The sequence below is a fragment of the Anas platyrhynchos genome, chromosome 2 (genome assembly GCF_047663525.1).
Source record: "Anas platyrhynchos isolate ZD024472 breed Pekin duck chromosome 2, IASCAAS_PekinDuck_T2T, whole genome shotgun sequence".
NCBI lineage: Eukaryota > Metazoa > Chordata > Aves > Anseriformes > Anatidae > Anas > Anas platyrhynchos.
The window spans coordinates 121,754,238-121,774,329 of NC_092588.1; the positions used below are offsets into that span (position 1 = coordinate 121,754,238).

At 40.9% G+C, this 20,092-nt stretch overlaps 1 protein-coding gene and 1 non-coding gene across 3 annotated transcripts in view; one reads left to right on the forward strand and one right to left on the reverse strand.

Moving 5' to 3' along the window:
- Positions 1-1,723: 1,723 nt before the first annotated feature.
- On the reverse strand, positions 1,724-10,556 carry LOC119715801 (uncharacterized). Its single transcript, XR_011806944.1, has 3 exons — positions 10,416-10,556; positions 4,771-7,467; positions 1,724-2,907 (listed from the first exon to the last, which is right to left on the reverse strand). It is a non-coding gene; the product is annotated as an uncharacterized protein (transcript).
- Positions 10,557-10,632: 76 nt separating this feature from the next.
- Positions 10,633-20,092, forward strand: part of SATB1 (SATB homeobox 1) — a 92,751-nt gene continuing 83,291 nt past the window's right edge. For both annotated transcript variants that reach the window (XM_027451041.3, XM_038174573.2), the window contains exon 1: positions 10,633-10,778. The gene's annotated coding sequence lies outside the window, so the exon portion shown is untranslated. The remainder of the gene's footprint in view (positions 10,779-20,092) is intronic.

Sequence of the window (20,092 nt, forward strand, 5' to 3'; positions counted from 1 at the left end):
ATTTTCACCTTGTCTTTTTTCAACTTTTTTTTTTTTTAATATTTCATTCTAAAAGCTAATTTTTTTTCCTCCATTTTACTGTCTTTGGTTAAAATTTACAAAATATGTTATATGAATGATCTTCCTTTCCTACTAAAGGCATTTATACTATGTGAGTATTAAAAGGTCCATAGTGCTGAATAGACTCAAACTCATTGATTTTAAATGGTCCCATATAAATAAAAGCAAAATTTGGCTCTCTAGAAGAAAGCTCTGTTATTGTCATGAATATCTTAAGTGTAATCATTTTTCTTTTAATTAACATTCTAAAGAGAAGAGGAAGTTGGAAATCCAGATAAATCTGTTATGAGTCAATTAAGAAGCCAGGATTAGCATATGTAATCAAGATGGGTGCAGCAAGGTTTCATGGAAGAGTTCATGAGGAAGCAACCAGGATGCATCATTTGCATGGGCAACCTCCTTGGTTTGTGTTCTTCTCAACCTCAGTATTGTTGACTTGACTCACTGCATGAATATTGCCAAGCAGTAGCAAACCACGATTTCATTTTCCTGCTCTCACTAGTACATCTTAGCCAGACATGCGGTTTTAAAAAAGACAAATCATATGAACTATGACAAACAGTAGCCTTTTTACTCTTTCTGCAGATTTTTTTTTCTTTTTTTTAGAGACTTTCCTAGACCCCAGTTGTATAAATATCATAAGCAGATATGCAGATGTTTCTACTTTTCCTTGATCAGAAAGATGATATTGAATACCCCTCAGGCATTAGGAGTGGGATATTTCACACATAGGTCACCTGAGCGAGTGAAGCCTTTATCAAGGGGTGACGGATTAGTGGAAGACATAAAAGGAGTTGATGAACTCACACCAGGTACTATCAGATGAGTATTTATATTCTAAAGCCAATGGCAAATTTACAAGAGAATGCAGCTTTTTTTTTTTGTGGTGAAACAAAACAAAAAAAAGACCTTTATGTGTACAAAGGCTGAAACCTTTAACATTTGTGAGCTGATTATTCTACAGAGGCAAAATTATGGAGAATCTTGGAAATCTTGGTAGTGTATCTGTTTAATAAATAAACTGAATCCCTCCTCATGGGAGGAAAAGCTAATGTTTTCCTCACTTCCAATTACCCAGAAAGAAGAATTAATGCCTTTTAAAATATGATACTTTTCAGAAATAAAAATTACTGAACATGTATCTGTGATCTCAATTGTCCTGAAAAAGCTGTCCGTGGCATTACAAAACAATATAAACATAGCAGAGTTTCTAAAGGACAGTCACTACTGAACTCATTTCCAAAGTATGGCATAATTTTGCTTAGCTCTGCAGATTAACGGAGTTTGATAAAAACTAAACAATCATTTGTAAATCTCAAGCCTCAGTTACCATGGTTCACAGGAAGCTGTACACCTAATGGTAGTTAAAACAACCTGTTGTTTTGTAATGACTGGAAAAAGAGTATTGAATGCAAAGTAGATAAACTGCATTTAAGCCTCAAAGATAAAACTGGTAAAGGAAGATCATGTCTTCTTTTGCTGAACTTCAGAAGTTATAAGCTTTGTACAACGCTGCTTTTCCTCATATTGCCTAAGATTTATATTAGTTTAACATGCGATGCAATCCCTCCAAATTCAGCAAAGAAAATGATACTGCTTCACAACTGGACTTTCCTAATTCAAAGTTTACTGAAACAAAAGACTGCTTCATTTTTTATTTTTTATTTTATTTTTTTCATTCATGCTGCGGAACTGGAAACACTTCAATGAGTATGAAAGATAGTACAGTCCTGACACTGTAGTAAAGACTGATCGTTATAATCATGGCAATGATAAACCCTTATTTTAAGACAGAAACTTCAAAGTATGAAAACAAACACATCTACTGGACTTTATTTCTCTTACTGAATCATGCTCCATTATATTTCTCTACATCATAGTCTATCTAAAAGCAACAAAAAGTAAGGAACCCTGCACATCAGAAATGCTCTACATGGACTACATTTTTAGAGGACATAAATACATTAGAATATATCAATGTATATGAACAAATTAGGGTACAAGGGTGTGTTTCAGAGACTTTTCAATGTGTGCACACTATTAAAATATGTCTGAGATCTGTTTAGAGAAAGCAACAATTATATTTCTTATTAAAGAATATGCAATTACAGCCCTCTTTACACTTCCTGCTTCCTTCAACAATGAAGACCTGTCTGCGTCGAAGATTATAAAGTCCTGCACTGTTTCACTAGGTCACCAGCCTGAACAGGCCAATCCACTTTCATGGCAATTTATTCCTGATTTTCTCTCCTGAGCCAACTTCTTTTATTATAATACTGAGACTAACTGGAGATTTACAGCATTGTCACTGCAAGAGAATTAGCCCCTGTGAAATTAAACAGAATGCTGTTTAAACTTAAACTCCAGAAACTTTTGTGAGATCCCTAATGTATTATTCTCATGACTACTATCTTTAAAATCTTCTTCAGACGCTGAAAAATCTGAACCTCAATCCTCCTATTTTTCCCCAAAATTTGTCACAGCCATAGCTGTGCTGCAAACACTTTGTATACTAAATCATTATTTTAGTTCCTTTTTGTTTATGGTATTTGTCTGTCATCAGAAAAACCAGAAAGACTACAGTTCAGATTTCTCAGGATCATAAATGGTTTGATTAAACTACAGATGTTAATTAAGACCCAAATCTGTATCTTCATGCATAGCCAGAATAACCAGCTTGTTAGCTAGGGAAGGCCCATGATATTTAGAATATTCCATGTTGTAGGATGCAGATCACAAGTGGAAGGCTTCCAGGGCAGCTTCTGTAACCTCCTCTTCAGTTGTATCATGCAGGTTTGGGGAAAAAAACATGCATGGGACAGACTGTCTGAACAGTGCCCATACATCCTGGACATGGCAAAAGCAGATAGTTATGATATGGCAGAGCAAACCTGTGTGCTGGGCTGCCATCACATTGGCAACATTTTTGTAAGATTATATTGCTCCCTGATTTGAGAAATTTGAAAGCAGATTAAGTATATGTGTATATATATATATATATATTTACAAAGAAATAATCTCGCTATGCTTTTCCTATAAATAAATAAATAAATAACTTAGTACGTTTTTTTTTCCTTTTTAATTTAAATTCCACAAAAAATCTCTCAAACCAATATGAATGTCTAGCCATGATGGCCATTGCAGTTTCCAGTGAGAAACAGTGAGAATTTTCATTATAAATAGTATTAAATCCAAGAGTTTTTCTGTGCTGTCTTTTGTGGTACTAAATAAAATGGACCACAAAATCTACTGAGAGAACAGCTATCAGCAGGTACTAAGTACTGGTGTTCATATGAAACCAACTGCTATGAATAAACAGGTACTGATTTATATAGTTTATGGTCTAATCCAATAAAATATTCTGGCACTCCAAAACCTTGGTGCTCCAGCATCTAAGTCCCCTATCAGATATCCAGAACCTTGTTTTTAAAGTGGTGGGCATAAAGCGAGACAAGCAGCCTGGAAGACAGGCAGCACATTGTGCCTTGACCCCAGCATAAACTGGCTGGAAATAACAGGGAAGAAACATGGAGGTTTGTCCCAGATTGAAAATCCTGCCTCCCTTTAAAGCCAGGGCTTTACCTGAGGGCTACCTGTAAAGACAGGGCTCTACCCAGGGCTGTCTGAGAGATGCCTCCATCCACTCAGTATCTACACCCTGATTCTTTTTATGAAAATAGGTTCCTGTGATCTTTCCTTCAAAACTTATGTTTTATTAAAACATAGCTAGAGGAGAAGCTGTCTTGCCATCTCCCTCTGTATAACGACTCTGTGATTAGAGCGCTCACACAATCACGGGATTCATCGCTCCTGCCCTGAAAGGCCCCAGCTCACACTCGTTTCCCCCAAGGGAGGACTCTGACCATCAGGCTGATGGTTATTTTAGAACAGGCAATCTCGACCCTTCTGCTGAAATGGTGCCCTTGAGCACAAACAAATTCAGGATTCCTTAGATCATAATCTAATGTTTAAATTATTCCCAGGGTTGGGGAACACACTGAGTTTTCCTGGGATTATGTCTATCTTCGCTATCATAAATTGTTGTGGAATGCACAAAACACCTCCTCCCCCCAATCCAACACCCCAAAAAAGGGAGGGGGGGGGTGCAATAATGTCTTCTAGGAGTAAGTGCCATCACTACCAGAGTGACCCTGCTCCAGTCATGCCAGACAGTCTGGAGAATGCTCCAGGAGGGGCCAGGAGGTCAAGCCAACAAAGCAACCTGGGTAGAGAAATGAAATGCCATGGAGCTGAGGTCCTGAGGTCCCTGCATGAGCAGGCTTGAAAGGCAGCTTGAGAGTCGCAGGTGGAAAAGGAACTAACTCCAAGGCCTGAACCACGAAGACAAACATACTGCTTTGAGGTTTAAGCAACTGCCCAGCAGAAATTTTTGGAATCACAACTGTTTGTTCACATGTTTAAATTCCACCCGAGTCACACATTTCACATCACCTAGACCAAAATGTAAGTATTGACAGAGACATCTTTGTGCTCACCAAAGTATCTGTTTATTTATGAGAGAAAGAGAGAGAGAGGAGAGGAGAGAGGGAGAGAGAGAGAGAGAGAGAGAGAGAGAGAGAGAAAGAAAGAAAGAAAGAAAGAAAGAAAGAAAGAAAGAAAGAAAGAAAGAAAGAAAGAAAGAAAAGAAAGAGCGAGCGAGAAAAAAACAATTGTTGAGGACAGTTAACATTGAAAGCACTGAGTTGTTACCTTCACAGGATAATCCTTGTTGGTGCTCAGCTGACGGATTGATGTTCAAGGTATGGTGTACCTCTGGCAGGGAATCATCTTGCAAGGTTTAGGGCTTTACACTAAAACTGTCCTGTCTGTAGATAAACCACAAAGGGAGAACTGTGCTAAATCCTAATTTCATGTTGCAATATTCCTGAGGTTAAAACATATTTTTTGCAGAAGTAACATGTTTATTCTGACATTGTAACTAATGCCTTCCACTACATGAAAGAAATATTAGAGGAAACATTAGAAGAAACCTTACTGACTAGATGTGGTAAACTCTGGACCAAAGACATTGCTTTAAAACTTCCTTATTGTGTGCAGTTTCTGCTTAGGTCTTTATAAATTCTCTAAATTTCTAATAACAAAATGTACTTGTATCTCTAAACAGATCTGTGGTGAGGTGTTTATGTTGCCATCTATAGAGCAGGAAAAGCCCTTCCACTGGACTTGTCAGGAATGCAAGAAAAAGAGATGATTTTATCTTATTTCTTCTGGTTCCATAAACCCATTTACTAAGACCTAATGGCACACCTTGTAACTCCTAGTTAGGTATTCAGAATAGCAACATGCGTATGTTAAATATAATTTGTGAAATATATGCCATATTTGATAAAAAATGCATGTAGTCAGAATCATATGATGATTTAATTTGCTTAGATGTAAAACCTGAATTTATTATACACAACCTATATTTGTAAAAGTAGACAGTCACCTGGTTTCTCTTCACTGGTCTAATCTGGCAGTGCCTCACTAGAGGCAACAGAGTTTTTAAAAGCAGCCAAGACAAGCCAGACGCCAAGGGGAAAGAGCAGACAATGTGCAGGAAAAAGTGGTTAACACAAATATTAATACAACCCTTCAATCCTTTCCAAAATGAAAGTTTCAGATCAACAGAAGGTGGAGAGGGCAATCAGACAACAGAGAAGCGAGTCTGACGTTGTTGACGCATCTGCCACAAGTTGATCTTTTCTTCTGTAAAGCAGAAGTTATAAGAGGAAATCTACAGGATGCAATTTACTTTCTTAGGTAATCAAAAGATCTGCAGCAGCAGAAAGTGGAGCGGAAAGTAGTTACCATCTTGAAGAGAAGCTGAATGGATTGAGGTACTGTGTAGCATCAGGGCTTGGAAAAAGAACCTTCAGTGAATGACTAGAGGAAACTCAAGCCAGTCTGGAGAAGGACAGATGAATTTGTTATTGACATGATGCACTTTTCAGTGAACAAATTTTTAGAAGAGGCATTCAGGTAGTGAGGTGACATAGGCCTAAGTTCAGGAGATTGGTTTCTAGCCAACAGATAGTGAGATAACAGAAGACTGCAGAAATACTCTGAAGTAGCTGCCATGTTCAGAAAAAAAAGTCATCCGGATCTCTTCCACTGAGCCACCAGTGATATCAGACATCAGATATGATTCTGATAAAGCTGATAATGGCCACTTGCATTTAAAATATGCATGGAAGGCCTCTCCAGAATGGTTGTATTTTTTACTGACATTTTCATCTACAACAGATAATGCTAATATTGGTTGTTGGAGAACAGTTGCTCAAACCAAGTCTTAACATTTCATTAAGCTGCTGAGACAGTTACAGACAGACCTTGCTAGTGAGCAGTCTTTTTGCTCTGTTTCACAAGTGTATGAACATATTACAATACGTAGGCTACCATTCTTGTAGCTTCTTAGGGAAAAAAAAAAAAAAAGTTTCTGATGCGCTCAATTTAAAGCAAATCATGAAGAAAGCAAGGAATCATAAGTACTAGGTAGCATGCAGTGTTTTTCAGTGCTATAACTGTAGCTGTACACTATGAGCTGGAAATAAGCCATTCTTTATAAGGTGCGTGCTACTTGGGGATGACACAAGTATTTGAGCATTACTGAGAGTTCTGTTGATCTGACGATCATCTGTAACAACAGGCAGGAGATGGTCTTCTCTATCAGCCATGGGTCAACATAACTCTCAAGTATGCACACATTTATGCAGTGTTTCTTCTTAATAATGACCATTTTATTCCAAGCCTCCACTAACATCAGATTCAGAAAAAAAAAGAAAAAAAAAAAAGCATGTATTTATTTGGTTCTGTGATATATGCAGAGGCATTAACCCCACACCACTCCACTCCCTGCTCTACTCTACTCCCCACCTCTACTTTCTACTCATGTCTAAACATTAATGTATTTGCATGTCTGAAAGGAACTGGAAAGTATCTGCAATATTTCCCAGAGGATCTGATAGCTCTTCTCACACAAAAGCATATTTCCAAATCATTATGTCACAGTAACACTTCAACAAGGGGCACCTCAGGAAAGGCTTCTGACATAGTTTCAGTCTTCTGGTTCACCAATTTCACCACCTCGCTTGAAAGATAAACACCTGGACATTCATATTTTCAGTTAATATTGTCTTTCTCTTAATATGTTATGTTTGTGGTTCATATAGGATGGGTCATCAATAAGATGGTCTTTGGATAAATTTACTTTTACCACTGTTCAAAGTCCATAAAACTCAGGAACAACATGTGGATTTCTGATGTTCCTTGGCAGGCTCTATATCCACAAAATCATGAGTGAATTATTGTGATTCATATGCCACTTTCATTTTTGGCAGGTAATGCTAATGGCATTGGAGAGTGATTCTTTGAATGATCTGCACTCACTTCCCTGAAATCAGGACTCTGAAAAAAAAAACAAACAAACAAAAAAAAAAAATCAGAATGGAGCTGTCAGTATAAAAACATAAAAATATGTATGAGCATATCCGTGTATTCTGTATAGACTTTGACTGTACACATTCAGACTTCAGAGACAAGCAGGATGAGCAGGACTTTCTATAGTTCCTGTAGAAGGTTGGGCAAGGAAACATCTGGAGATGGACACTGAGGAAGAGGAAATATCTATGTGTCAGTAATAGGAAAGTTATATTGTACACCTGCTTTTTAGGCATGCCATCTGCGCTCAGTCATACCATAATACAGCTTTGATGACATGCCACAGCTAAAGGGCAGGCAATATACTTCTTGCTTCATTGACATGAATGACACAACTCTGTAAAATTCACTGCTTAATGATATAAATCGTAACTCTCACAGTATATGGTTGCCTCCACACACACGTTCTTCAGCGCTTAAACCCATACTAAGTATTTTGATACTGAAAGCACCGAAGGAGAATTACGGTGAAAACCAATGCACACTAGGTAAGTAATAGCACCTTATCTATACTAATGCTGAACTCATTATATTATGTTGGGCTATAACTACTCCATAACATCCAGTGAATATTGTTTACAATAACCTAATAACGAGCAATTCTGTTCCCATTACCGCTCACAATCTCATATTAAATGTTTCTTGTTTCCAAAGTGAACAGCCTGACCATGTAGTTGAAAGGTATCACTACACTTTTTTAAAAGCTGAATAAATCTTGTATTCAGAAAGGGAAACGTGATATTTATATATACATGTATGTATATATATATATATATATATACACACATACACACTTTTTTTAAAGTGTGTAATTTGACTAACATACAAGATCAATTAAAAATAAGATTTATATTACAGTTCCTTCTTAAAGAAGCATTTTCCACAGCATGCTTCAGAATCTTTAAGAGGGAGCATGGTCTAAATACAGAATTCAGTTCCAGTCCTGGATCTACTCTTATATCCATGTGTGGCCTCAGGCAAATGTGTTAATTTTCCTGCTTCAGTTTCCCTGTCTTTAAAGTGGGGATAACACGACTAACCCAAACAGCTTAACTGCAGTTTATAAGAGTGAGTAACTCGATTATTAGATTTCTGAGACATGAAACATGATTATTATTAGGATTCACTGACCAGCCAGTTGGGAGAGTGGGATACAAATAAAGGAGATGGGTCTTTGACAATAAGAAGCATGCCAGTTAGGCAGGCAGGCAGGCAGAGAAGCTCTGCGAGGAGGCAGCTCTAGGGAGTGGATAGTTATGCCTGTAAAAGTGTGAACGTCCCCTTTGTACTGACTTTCTATTTATTACCCCATGGTACCTAGAGACTATAAAAAGCTAAGTCCTCTCTGAGAAAGGAATAGGTCCGAAACAGTACAACAAACCAGCTGCAGGCAAATAAATTTTTATCTGTGTAAGAGAGCTAGATGTTATTTTCTAGTGGAAATGTCAGAATTGATTAAAGACTTAGCATTTCTATTTAAAATGAGGGTAGTGCTTGATACATTTTAAAGGGAGAAAAAGTCAGAGGCCCAGTAACATGGAGATAATGGTGTGAATTCATTTCTGGGCTTCCTGCAGTAGTTCGGTACTCAACATACCAGGGCCAAATTCACCCCACTGTACCTCGTATAAATGGGAGTGCCTCTTAATAACTGAAAAAAAAAATTCTCCCTGCTGGCAAGGTCAATATTATTAATTGTTGTTCTTATTATTAACCTTTGGGCTTGTGTATCCTCCACAGATTAATGATTATTCAATAACTGCATTACAAGGTTGCAGTTGTTAATACCAATTAATAGAAGAGTGCAGCACAGGTTAACTGAGAAAAGCATTGACATATCAACTCCGTGGTCTTGGTCTTGTTTCTGAGACACACAAAGGTGTCTACAGGAATTGTAGCTGCCAGTTCCCAGAGCTGGAAGAGGCAATGTGCCTCAAAGTCTTTTTTTTTTTTTTTTAAAAAAAAAAAAAAAGGAGATGGGCTGACATCCAGGGTCCCCTCTCTTCTCAATCTCTTAGGGAATAAGAAGCAGCCTCGGCTTTCAGGGAAACCTGCACTCATTGCCAGGTTCACTTTCCAGGAACTCCACATCCAAACCGTGCAGCAGCGAAGATGGGAAAGAAGGGTCTTAAAAACAAAAGAACAGAGAAAAAAGTCCCTCCCCGAGGAGAAGTTACACGCACAAAGCCAGTTCCGAAGGAGCGGTGCCGAGGGGCACACGGTGCCAGGTGACACCGCAGCCGACACCACCGCGGGGGGCGATGCGTGGCTCCCAAAACCACGCGGCGCGGCTGGACCCGGCTCTGCTCCCGGTCCCGACGGGGCGGCGGCGGGCGAGCGGCGACCCCCGGGGGGCTGCGCACCCCCTGCCCGGCCGGCCCCGACCCCGGCCCCGGTGCTGCCTGAACCGCTGGGGGCCGAGGGGCGCTCGCTGCCCGACAGGGGCCGGGGAGGGCAGGTGTGGAAATAAAAGATCGGGGGCAGACTGGAGGGAAGGGGAGGGGGCCAGGCGGGGGCGGAGGGGGGGGCTCTGTGTGTGTGTGTGTGTGTGCGCGTGTGTCCCACCTGACTCCCTGCTCGGCGGGAGGCGGCACACACACACAAACACACACACACACACACGCAGCCGCCGCTCGGTTACCCCCCCCCCCCCCAACCCCCCCTCCGCCGCTTCCCATCGCCGCCCCCATCAAGGAGGGAGGCAGCAGGCGGGGACCCCCCCGGCCGCCCTCGGCCGCGCTGCCCCGACGGCACCGCCACCCCCTCCCCGGGGGCAGCGCGCACCTCCCCGCCCGGGGGGACCGGAGGAAGGAGGGGGTGGGGGGGGGGGACCGGGGAGGTGAGGGGGGGCCGCAGGCAGACGCCCAGACAGACAGACACGCAGACGCACGGGCAGGGCTGCCCCACGCCGGTACCTTGCTGCCCTGGTGGTTTCCGTCCGGGCTCCTCCTTGCTGAGGCAGCTCGGGAGCGGAGCCGAGCGGGCGGGTGCGCGCGTGTGGCTGTGTGCGTGTGTCCGTGTGTCTGTGCGTGTGGCTGGCTGGCTGTGCCTCCGTGTGTGTGTGTGTGTGTGCGGGTGTGTGCGTGTGTGTGTGCGAGAGCGAGCGAGAGCGAGAGCGACTCTCCCCCCTCCCCCCTCCCCCTCCTCCTCCTCGCTCTCCTTCCTTTAAACGCCCACTCCTGATGGGTGAAAAGACAACTTGAACTTCAGTGCAATTAACTTCGCCGGCGCCTCGGAAGCCGGAGGTGTCGCCGGCCTCGCCCGCCGCGCTCCCATGAGTGAGTCGCTCCCGCTCCTTCGGCGGCGCTCCACGGGCACGGGGGGGGGGACGGACGGGGCCGCGCCGGGGGCACCGCCGCGGTGCTCTGCGGAGCCCACCCGGCAGAGAGGGCGGGGGGACGGGGCGTGGGGGGGTCCGGGGGTGCGGGCCGGAGGGGGCTCCGTGCGGCGCTGCAGCCTGCGGAGCCTCCCGACGGGAGCCTTCGCACACACCTGCAGCCGGCGAGCTGCCGGCCGCCCGCCCCGCTCCCCTGCCCGCCGCCCCCGCGGCGAGGCGCAAGGAGCGGGGAGGGGAAAAAAAAAAAAAAAAAAGGGAAAAAAAAAAAAAAGGAAAGAAAAAATATCTGAAACTTTGGCAAACTTCTTCCCCGCGCTCCTCGCGGCGGCCCCGACGGCGGGGGAAAGCAGAGCGAAGCGCAGGGTCGGGAGGAGTGACGGGGAGGGGGGAGCTGGAGGGAACGGGGGGGCTGCGGGGCGCGGGGGTTGCGCGGGGCCGGGCGCCCCCCGAGCTGCGGTTGCGGAGCTCCCCGGACCCCCCCGCGGCCACCCGGCGCTCCGGGGACCGCTGCCAGGGGCTCGTCGCCGCGCTCCGGGATTTTTTCTTTTTTATTATTATTATTTTTATTTCTTTTTTTTCCCTCCGTCTCCAAAGCCGGCCCCTGAGGTTTTGCGCAAACCGTCCTCCTTTTGTCGCCGGCTCCGCTCGCTGCCCCCGGGAGCGCTCCTGCCAGGCAGGCACCTGCCAGGTCCGGAGTTGCCCCCTGCCTGTCCCCAGGCTTCTGGGACCGCGAGAGAAACTTCGCTAAAATGCAAGTTAGATGAAACACTTCGCACCAGCTTTCGGAAGCTGGAGTGAGCTGAAAATGACGAAAGCTCTCCGCTGCTCGTAGTCAGCCCAAGTGAGCGCAGCGCGACTGGGAAAATAATTCACAAATTCGGATCCAGAGCCTCCAAGGGGCCCGGGCGGGCAGTGCCCTTGCCTTCTGGTCCGGGCGTGAGTCAGCAGCGGTCCCTTATTTCTACTCTCTATTATTTTGGTATAGTGCGTTCATATATTTGTCTGCTGTCTGCTGGCAAACATTAGCATTCAAGCTTACATTTTTGACAAATGTGCAGACAGGAATAGCATGAATAGGCATCTTAAATATTAACAACCTAAGCATCTGTTGTGAAACAAATTTAATATATTTACTCTGTTTTTCTCACATTGTTAGAAAAGGTTACAATAAGTGTAAAATTTCAACTGTAGTTAGCACAAGGAATGCTTGGATATTTCACTATCTCTTCAAGCATTCAGCACAATCGCCAGATAGAAATGTGTCAAATCAGGCGCACTATTCAAAAACAACTTGAGACAGTAAGCGGGGAGTGTAAAGACGTGAACGTAGGGTGTTCTCTGCGATTTGTATCTCCTTCTGACTCTGCAGCACTATCTGTAGAATTTGAGTGCTCTTATCGGTCCTATGTTCCTATATGCTCTTTAATGCATTTATACATGCACTCATTTTCTAATTCATTCTGTCTTTGCGATTGTTATTGGTATTACCTTGCTTTTCAGATCGAAGCAATGGTTTGCGCAGAAATGTGTAATAACGTAGAGTAGGTAGCAAAATGAGCAAGCAGAAAATGTAACGTGTTCACTTCCAGGCGTGCATCTAAACAGCTAGCACGCGCACATCATGAGGCGATAGAAGAAAAATTAAAATCATGGGCTAGCGTGCTGTGTATGCCCACTCGTGAATACAAACAGCTAGTGGAAAAGAAACAACTGACCCCCAGGAATTCCTCCGGCCCTGGAATAAAACTGTTCTGACTAGAACAAGAGCACAGAAAAGTGAAGTCTCCAAAAAGACTGCAGAGTTATTTCAGGAGTCAGTGCATTCCTTCCCTTTTTCCCACAAGTTCAAATATGTAATAAATAAGTCCTTTGTATGCAAAAGAGTTTACTGGAACAAAAAATATTTAAATGGAATCCTTTTTGTGCATACACTTTGAAAATCTAGCTGTTTCCTTTTTACATTCTTTGCTGCTAATACTTTAAATAGGAAAGTGACTCCCAGTTTCTCCTCTCCTGTTATTTTAGCAATGCGCACCGATCCGAACCTGCTGCCCTGTAAAGCAGACAGAGTCAGTCCATAACTCGCTGATGGGATGCGCTGCTTTGCTAGACAGAGGAGTGGAGAGGGTCTGCCACAAAAGCCCCAGATCTGAGCAGGGCATCTCTTCTGGTGCACGGCGTAGGCCCCGCGGGTCAGCTGATGAGCACCTGCCTTCTGCTGCTGCGCTTCCCAGGCGAGAGCAGAGAGGCCAGCGCTGCCTGCGGCCCTGCCAGCAGCCCAGTAGCACCGACTGCGGCCACCAGTCCCACGGGGGATGTGGACACAAAGCCTCCCCAGAGTAGGAAAGTCCTGAATGGGCGCTGATATGCCCTACATTGCAGGTTCAGGGTAGACAGGGGTTTTAAATGGGGACGACTGCGGTTTAGAAGATGCTCAGCTGAAGTCTGGTGTTCCTGAAAAACAGTAATAATAATAATAATAATAATAATAATAACAACAACAACAACATAAATCTTTTAATTGTATCGACTACAATTTTGGAAGTGATGTCACCTTTTTATTATCACTTATATTTTATATAGAAATTGTCGGATAAATTCAAAGACCTTCTTAATGTTTCCAGCTCTGTTTTGGAAAAAAAAAATCAAGGACATTACTTTATTAATAAAATAGACTGCATCATATAGAAAATTTATATTTAAAGTAGATTTCTGAATTAAAAATGGAGCGAACATGACTTATGAAATGTTTCGGTCACATTTCTAGGAACTACGCTATTTTAACGTAGATACTAGTGAAGCATTTTATTGCCTTCTTGTACATAACTGCCATTGCTCTCTCTAGATATATTTAATATATATCCAATGAAGCCACAAACTTTCCTTCCACAACAGTTTAAACACATCTGGAACATTTTACTTTCTTATAATTTATGTTAATAGATGTAGAGTGTATATACAATCTTCTCAGAAATCATTGCTTTTTCCAAAGGGGAATTTTTTTACTTTCAGTCAGGGAATATATTTATAAGAACAAAATAACTCAAAGTATAGGCAATTCTATATATCATTTTATTTTCTGTTAGATTAGGTTGATTATATAAAGCTTTCATTTAGAGCAATGGGATGATGAAATTACAGAGGAGTGATTGGCTTTTGTTTTTTCAAATGGTTCAAGTCGAGGGCTACAAAAATGAATGTTTTTGGTAAAGTTCTTTGAGTACATAATATTTTTCATAGAATTCTGACAAATTAATTTAATAGAAAAGCCACAAGTCTCTTAGCACGGGAGGCTATATTTTCAGGTAAAATGGGAGTTCTGCTTTTGCCATTATAGGCATCAGGCTTCAGTAATCTGCTCCTCTTGTGGAATGAACACTTTCTACTTAAAGCTATCATGCACCTACTGTTTATTTACGCTGCATTAAACTGACAGCACAGCAATCAGAGGAAAAATATGACTTACTTTCCTGAAGTAAACACCAGTTTATAGGTTGGTGCGTGTATGTATATTCCTGTTGCCACTAAATAATGTCTGTCTCCATTTTAATATCTACCTGTGATGTTATCTAGGGTAGCTGACTCTTCCTCGCTTGAAATGAGGGGAAAAGAAAAGAAGGGCAGGGGAAGAAAAGAAAGTTTCCTTATCATTCCACTCCAAGGGAAACTCTGTAGAAAAGTGAATCAGTATTCCTTTCTGTGGCATGCAGGAGCCAGTTTTAAAGACACAGCATTTAGTTTTGCTTGGTGTATTTGAATTGCATCTCAAACAGGGAAAACAGAATTCCTTAACAGTATTTGTCTATCCAAGTCACTGAAATTGTATATTCAGGCAACGGCAGATTAAGGGCAGAAGCATTTTATTAATAACTGAAAGCACATATGTGTGTGTGATGAAAAATGTTCTGCAAATCTGTCACTATGCAATCAAGTGCATTTTTTAAACTTTAGTTGTCACAAAGTTGCCACCGATTCTAAAAAAAAAAAAAAAAAAAAAAAAAAAAAAAAAGTAAAACAGTTTGATGGTTAAAGAGTAACTTACAGTTCTTATTGCTTGTTATACTGAAATTTTGCAACTTTATAAAGTCCATGTCAGAAAACCCCATTGATGTTACTTTTTATCTTGGACAAACGAGTGCAAGTAGCTGGCTCATCAACTGGAGATAACTGCAGGTAGAGTAACTCACAATTTACGGAAAGCACCCTTAAATTTTCTGCCAAAGGGTTCCATTAATAATCTTTACCCATGAAGTATATTTTTCTCTACCATTCTGTAAATTATAAAATCTAGCATTAAATTAGCTCATATGCCAGCTCCCATGTAAGTGGTACTAGTATCACAAGCTCTCAACAGTACCTGACCACAATTTGTAACTGTTACTTCAAAAAGGATATGATATAATGGTGCCTTCTAAAATGTAGGTGTTTTCTAACATTTGCCATCCTGTGGCATCTAACTTCACCACAGTATCACCGACACTTTATTGCTTAATTGATACCTGCTTGCTGCTTTGCAAATGTTGACTTTCTAATGGTTCCTGCACTGCATGCTCTCAATAAGTATAAATCCAGGTAGAGATTAATTTTACATGGTTTTGCCATTCCTGATCTTGTTCACATGTCCTTGTACCCTATGCCAACTGTAATCTACCCTTGATCTGCATAATCTGGTATAGTATAGTAGGAATAGCGTAGCACCAGCAAAGTACGGGAGTGGAGCATAGTTACATACCTCAGGCACTGTCTGAATTGTAAATATCTGTTTTTAAACTTGCTGGGCCTGACTTTCCTCTCATGCACACTTGTGGATCTGTGTGGAGGTCCGTAGACCTTTGTTTTGACAGTTCTGGTTTTGACGGGATGAGTGTTAGGTGTTCAGATGGGCTGAGGGACACACTAGCATTTACTATACAACATTTACACCAGAGTCACCTTTTTCCTATTCATTTATAATGCCAATATAATGTGATCTCAGTTTTTCAGCAAGACTGTGGGCATTGGTGTATGCCAGGATTGGCACAGGCTGTAAGAAGGCCTCCTCTCACCAGAGCGTGGGCCTGCTCCTGTCCTTAAGCTGCTGTAAAACAGCATTGGAAATGCTTTTCCACATCTGTGGGTTCACAGGAGTTAGCTCGAGCCATCTCCTGCTTTTCTGGTATGAACTGCAGGCTGGATGGGCAGAAGAATCTGCTTGTGTGCAGGTGGACCTCAGTCACCTGAACTGCACCTGGGAACAAAGCTTCAGGATGGGCCACGTCTATCAGCTGTGTTGGCCTTGCATAACTCCCAGCCACTATCTGCTTTATCTCTTTCCCTTGGCACATTATGACATGATATGACCTGAGGAGATGAGGGAGGTGCTTTAAACCTAGAATGCACCTCATCTTCCCAGGATCCTGCTCTGACAGGATTTATTTGGCCAGCAGCAATCGTTTGTGCGTCGTTCCACTTGCTGCTCGGTATAAGTGGTGATGCAGTGGGATCATGTATACCTGGAGGACTGTCTCGTAACCTTTTCTGGTGTCTGGAGTCCTGGTCTTGCTTTCAGTTCCGACACTGACAAGGTGTGTGGTCTTGGTAAAGCACTGACCATGGCACGTTTGCAGCCCTTTATGTCATGAGCCTGTGAGTGCCGAAGCACTCACAACTTTGTATGAAAGAAGAGGAAGCTGCAGCACACAGTCTCTCTGTAAATGTGGCCTAAATATGCCTCTGGTTTATTTACCCCTCTTTGGAATTAGCAATATATACATTTCATATATCACTGAAATATTAATTAATTCTTTATATTTGTAAATCGGTCCCAGAATGGAAAACATTTTTATAGCACAATACAGAGAATTGCTGCTCTGAACTCCAGCCCACATGCAAAGGTTTGACAAAGGTATTTCCTTTTCAGTAACTTCTCTTAGAATATGTCTAGTTGTAATGAAAAACATTTGCCATAAACAGAATAAAAATTCTAAATATGCCCTAAGTATTCCCAATTTTAATGCATCAAATAAAAGACAGAGAGGAGTGGAGAGCGTGCGAGACTGTGCATGCATGCAAACTCACAGAGGAACTAAAGGAAAAAAAAATGTGGGGAGAAATTTCAGAGTGAGTTTTACAATGTTTATAATCAAAGATTAAATTATTATTTTTATTTTTTTTTTGTAAAGCTGTATTAGAATGACTTTAAATCATTAACGCTTTTCATCATAGGTGGGCTTCCTTGATAAATGTAAAAAGTCTTGAGAATAATTAGAGGCATCTTAAAACTTTAAAAATGACAGTTTTAGCTTCTAAGGATTCATTGTAATATAATAATACTGTATGCTTTTTAGTGTTACTTCTGCACTAGACATTTAATTACAGTCTTTGTGAGACATGTTATCTGTATAGTAACCAGTGCATAAAAAGAATGATATATACTTCTACATACAAGCTCTTGCTTGCCAGCTTTCTTTTTAAGATTATAGATTAAGATCTCCAATCCAGAATGTTCATGTCTTCAATCAAAACAACTTAATTTTAGACAATTTTCAGGAGGAATGGGGCATTCATTGTAATAATATTTCTTCTCTCATTACTTTTCTTTTTGCAGTAATACTTGAACGGCTGATTAACAGCGGTTTTGGTTTGTTTTTTTCTTTTTTTTTTCCTGTGCGAGAGCCGAAAGTCAGCATTTCTTTGCTTGTTCAAAGGATAGATTACAGATCATCAAATGAAAAAGCATGTTTAACTTGCATATTGAGACAGAAGATTCAAAAAAAAGTAAGAGTAGTTAGGTAGGGTTTTCATATGTACAGCTTAATGTTTGAAGGAAATTTAGAGCTTACTTTCCCTGTGTCAGTTATTCAATATTGTCTGATATGTGTTGTGGATAATGTAAATCTCTGGAATTCATAACTTGGTCCGTGCACGGCTGTGGAATAGAGATTGTTTGCAAGGAAGATCAGGTACATGAGAGTTTTCCTTGTGCTATACTTGCAGATTCCGGTAATTGTGCAGCATGTGTAGGGTGCTGAGCTGTGCCCGTAGTTCTCATTCTGTGCTTTGGTCATTTGCAGGACTGGGCACAATGGGAACTGCATCTAACCCCGTCAGAGCAGATCTTTCCAATTGATCAGGTGCAGGTCCTCTTTCAGGTTTTTCTTTTTTTTCTTCTTAAGTAGAATTATTGTTCAGGAACACCACAATATTGGAGTAGGAACCCTCATTTCAGTACTCTTTATAAGAAAATCTCACGGTGAAATCAATCAACCAAAATCAATCTCTGTCCCCTTGACTCTACTGTATTGGGTTTCTTTTTCTTTCTTTTCTTCTTCATTTGACTTGCTGAATACCATAATCCTTTTGGCCATTCCTGAAGGATTTTGTTATCATCTTTTTAAGATAAAGGATGTAATAATTATGTAATAACAATTTTGGATTTAAAACTTGTGATTCCACTAGTTTATTTGGATTGCATGTCCTATGAGAAACTGACTTCTGCATTACCAATTAAAATGACTATTAGGATATGCATAGATGCAGTTATTATTTTCTAAGGACTCCAGAAGAATTTCCTAGATGCCATGCCAGCAAATTAAACTGCTAGAACTTTTTTATTTGTGTGGCATGATGAAAGATATGCCTTAAGACACATTATACTGTCTGATAAATTGCATTTCTAAACAGTATTTCATATAGGTTCTGTCTCTTTAAAAACGCAGTCTCCTCTATTTGCCCTATTAATTGTTGATATGTTGCCATCCACGAGACAAAAATTAGAGCTGTAATTAAATAATCATGTGATGCTCCTTAGTGCCAGTGAGAGCAAACTCATTTTTCCAGGCCCTGATGGTCACTGATTATTGTATTACTACTGGCTTGCTTTATTTTTTTTTAATGGCTCTATATTGCTGGGTTACCTAACCACTGCCCTTCTTTTCAAAATTAAAGGAATTGAAGAACATTAAGTCACTTAATTGGCCAGTGGTCTACGGGGACACAAAGTAGTCATACCTTCTCTGCTTTTTGGTCACTCAATTGGTTCTACTGGGAGAGCTACATCAGTGGTGTGGTTGCGTGCCATTTAATTTACACTGGTGTTTTGGCTGGGATGGATGCATATAGGGAATGCCAGGAGAATTACAAAAGGAGCAGGGTATTAAAATTCAGAAATGATTAAAATTGAAATAAAAGGATGCTGCTTCTTTGCCAGTACTCTGGCAGTCATAATGACACATAGAGATTAGTTTCCACCTTCATCTTTTCCTTCTTTCTCATTTCCTCTTGTTTATTGTTGACACATTTTCCTTATGTCTCTGCTTCTCAGCGCTTTTTTTCACTGTTACATATTCCTACTTTTTCTCTTTCCTTAAGCATGGAGAAGCTTACTTAACCTTATTATAACAATAACAGAATAGGTTATTAATATTTAATATGCACATGATTAAAATTTCTCTCTTAAACATAGGTCAGCTCTATTATTAACTGACATGTTATTTTTCATTAAAAAATTTTTATTCTGCCCTTACGGTTTCTCAAACACCCTTTACTTTGGTGGTGATTTAACACATAATGTTTAGAAAACTGTGTTAGGCTAGTGAAAAAAAAGAACTTACCAGTCATGGATAATCAATTATGCATGAATTCAGATATAACAGATGGAAACTGGTGAGTTAAAGTTTCTCTTTAGCTTCATGATTTTTTTGTTTTGTTTTTGTGACACCTGTCTCTTATGTATAGATAAACATCTAACATAGCATACTGCTTTTCATGCATCTTTTTGTTTTTTTCATTTTGGGGGGTTGTTTTTTTTGTTGTTGTTGTTTCTTTTTGTTTCTGTTAGTGTGGCATAAACTCATTTTCCTCTGATTCTAACTTACTATTTTTAATTTGTTTGTCTGTTGGCATTTCTATACTGCCTTACTTTTCTAGGGCCAAATTATCCTGTGATGATAGCACTTAAACTTCTCATAAACTACACAGTGTCATTTAACCTTAAAATTGTGTCAGCATGATATTTTAAATTATATGAGTTCACTTCTGCCTTTAGCTGCTCATGGCCTATAGTGTTACGACATGAAAGCAACAGGGTAGACTATGGCTGTGCATATGTATTCATATATGCATATGCACACATTCTTGTGATTGTGATACTTATATAGGCGTTCCCTCCGAAGGCATTAATTAAATTTCTTTCAATCCTTTGACAATGAAGCAGATTGCTTTACTGCTTTTTATTAAAAACTTCAGTATGGACTGGGCATACAATTTCTTTTGGTC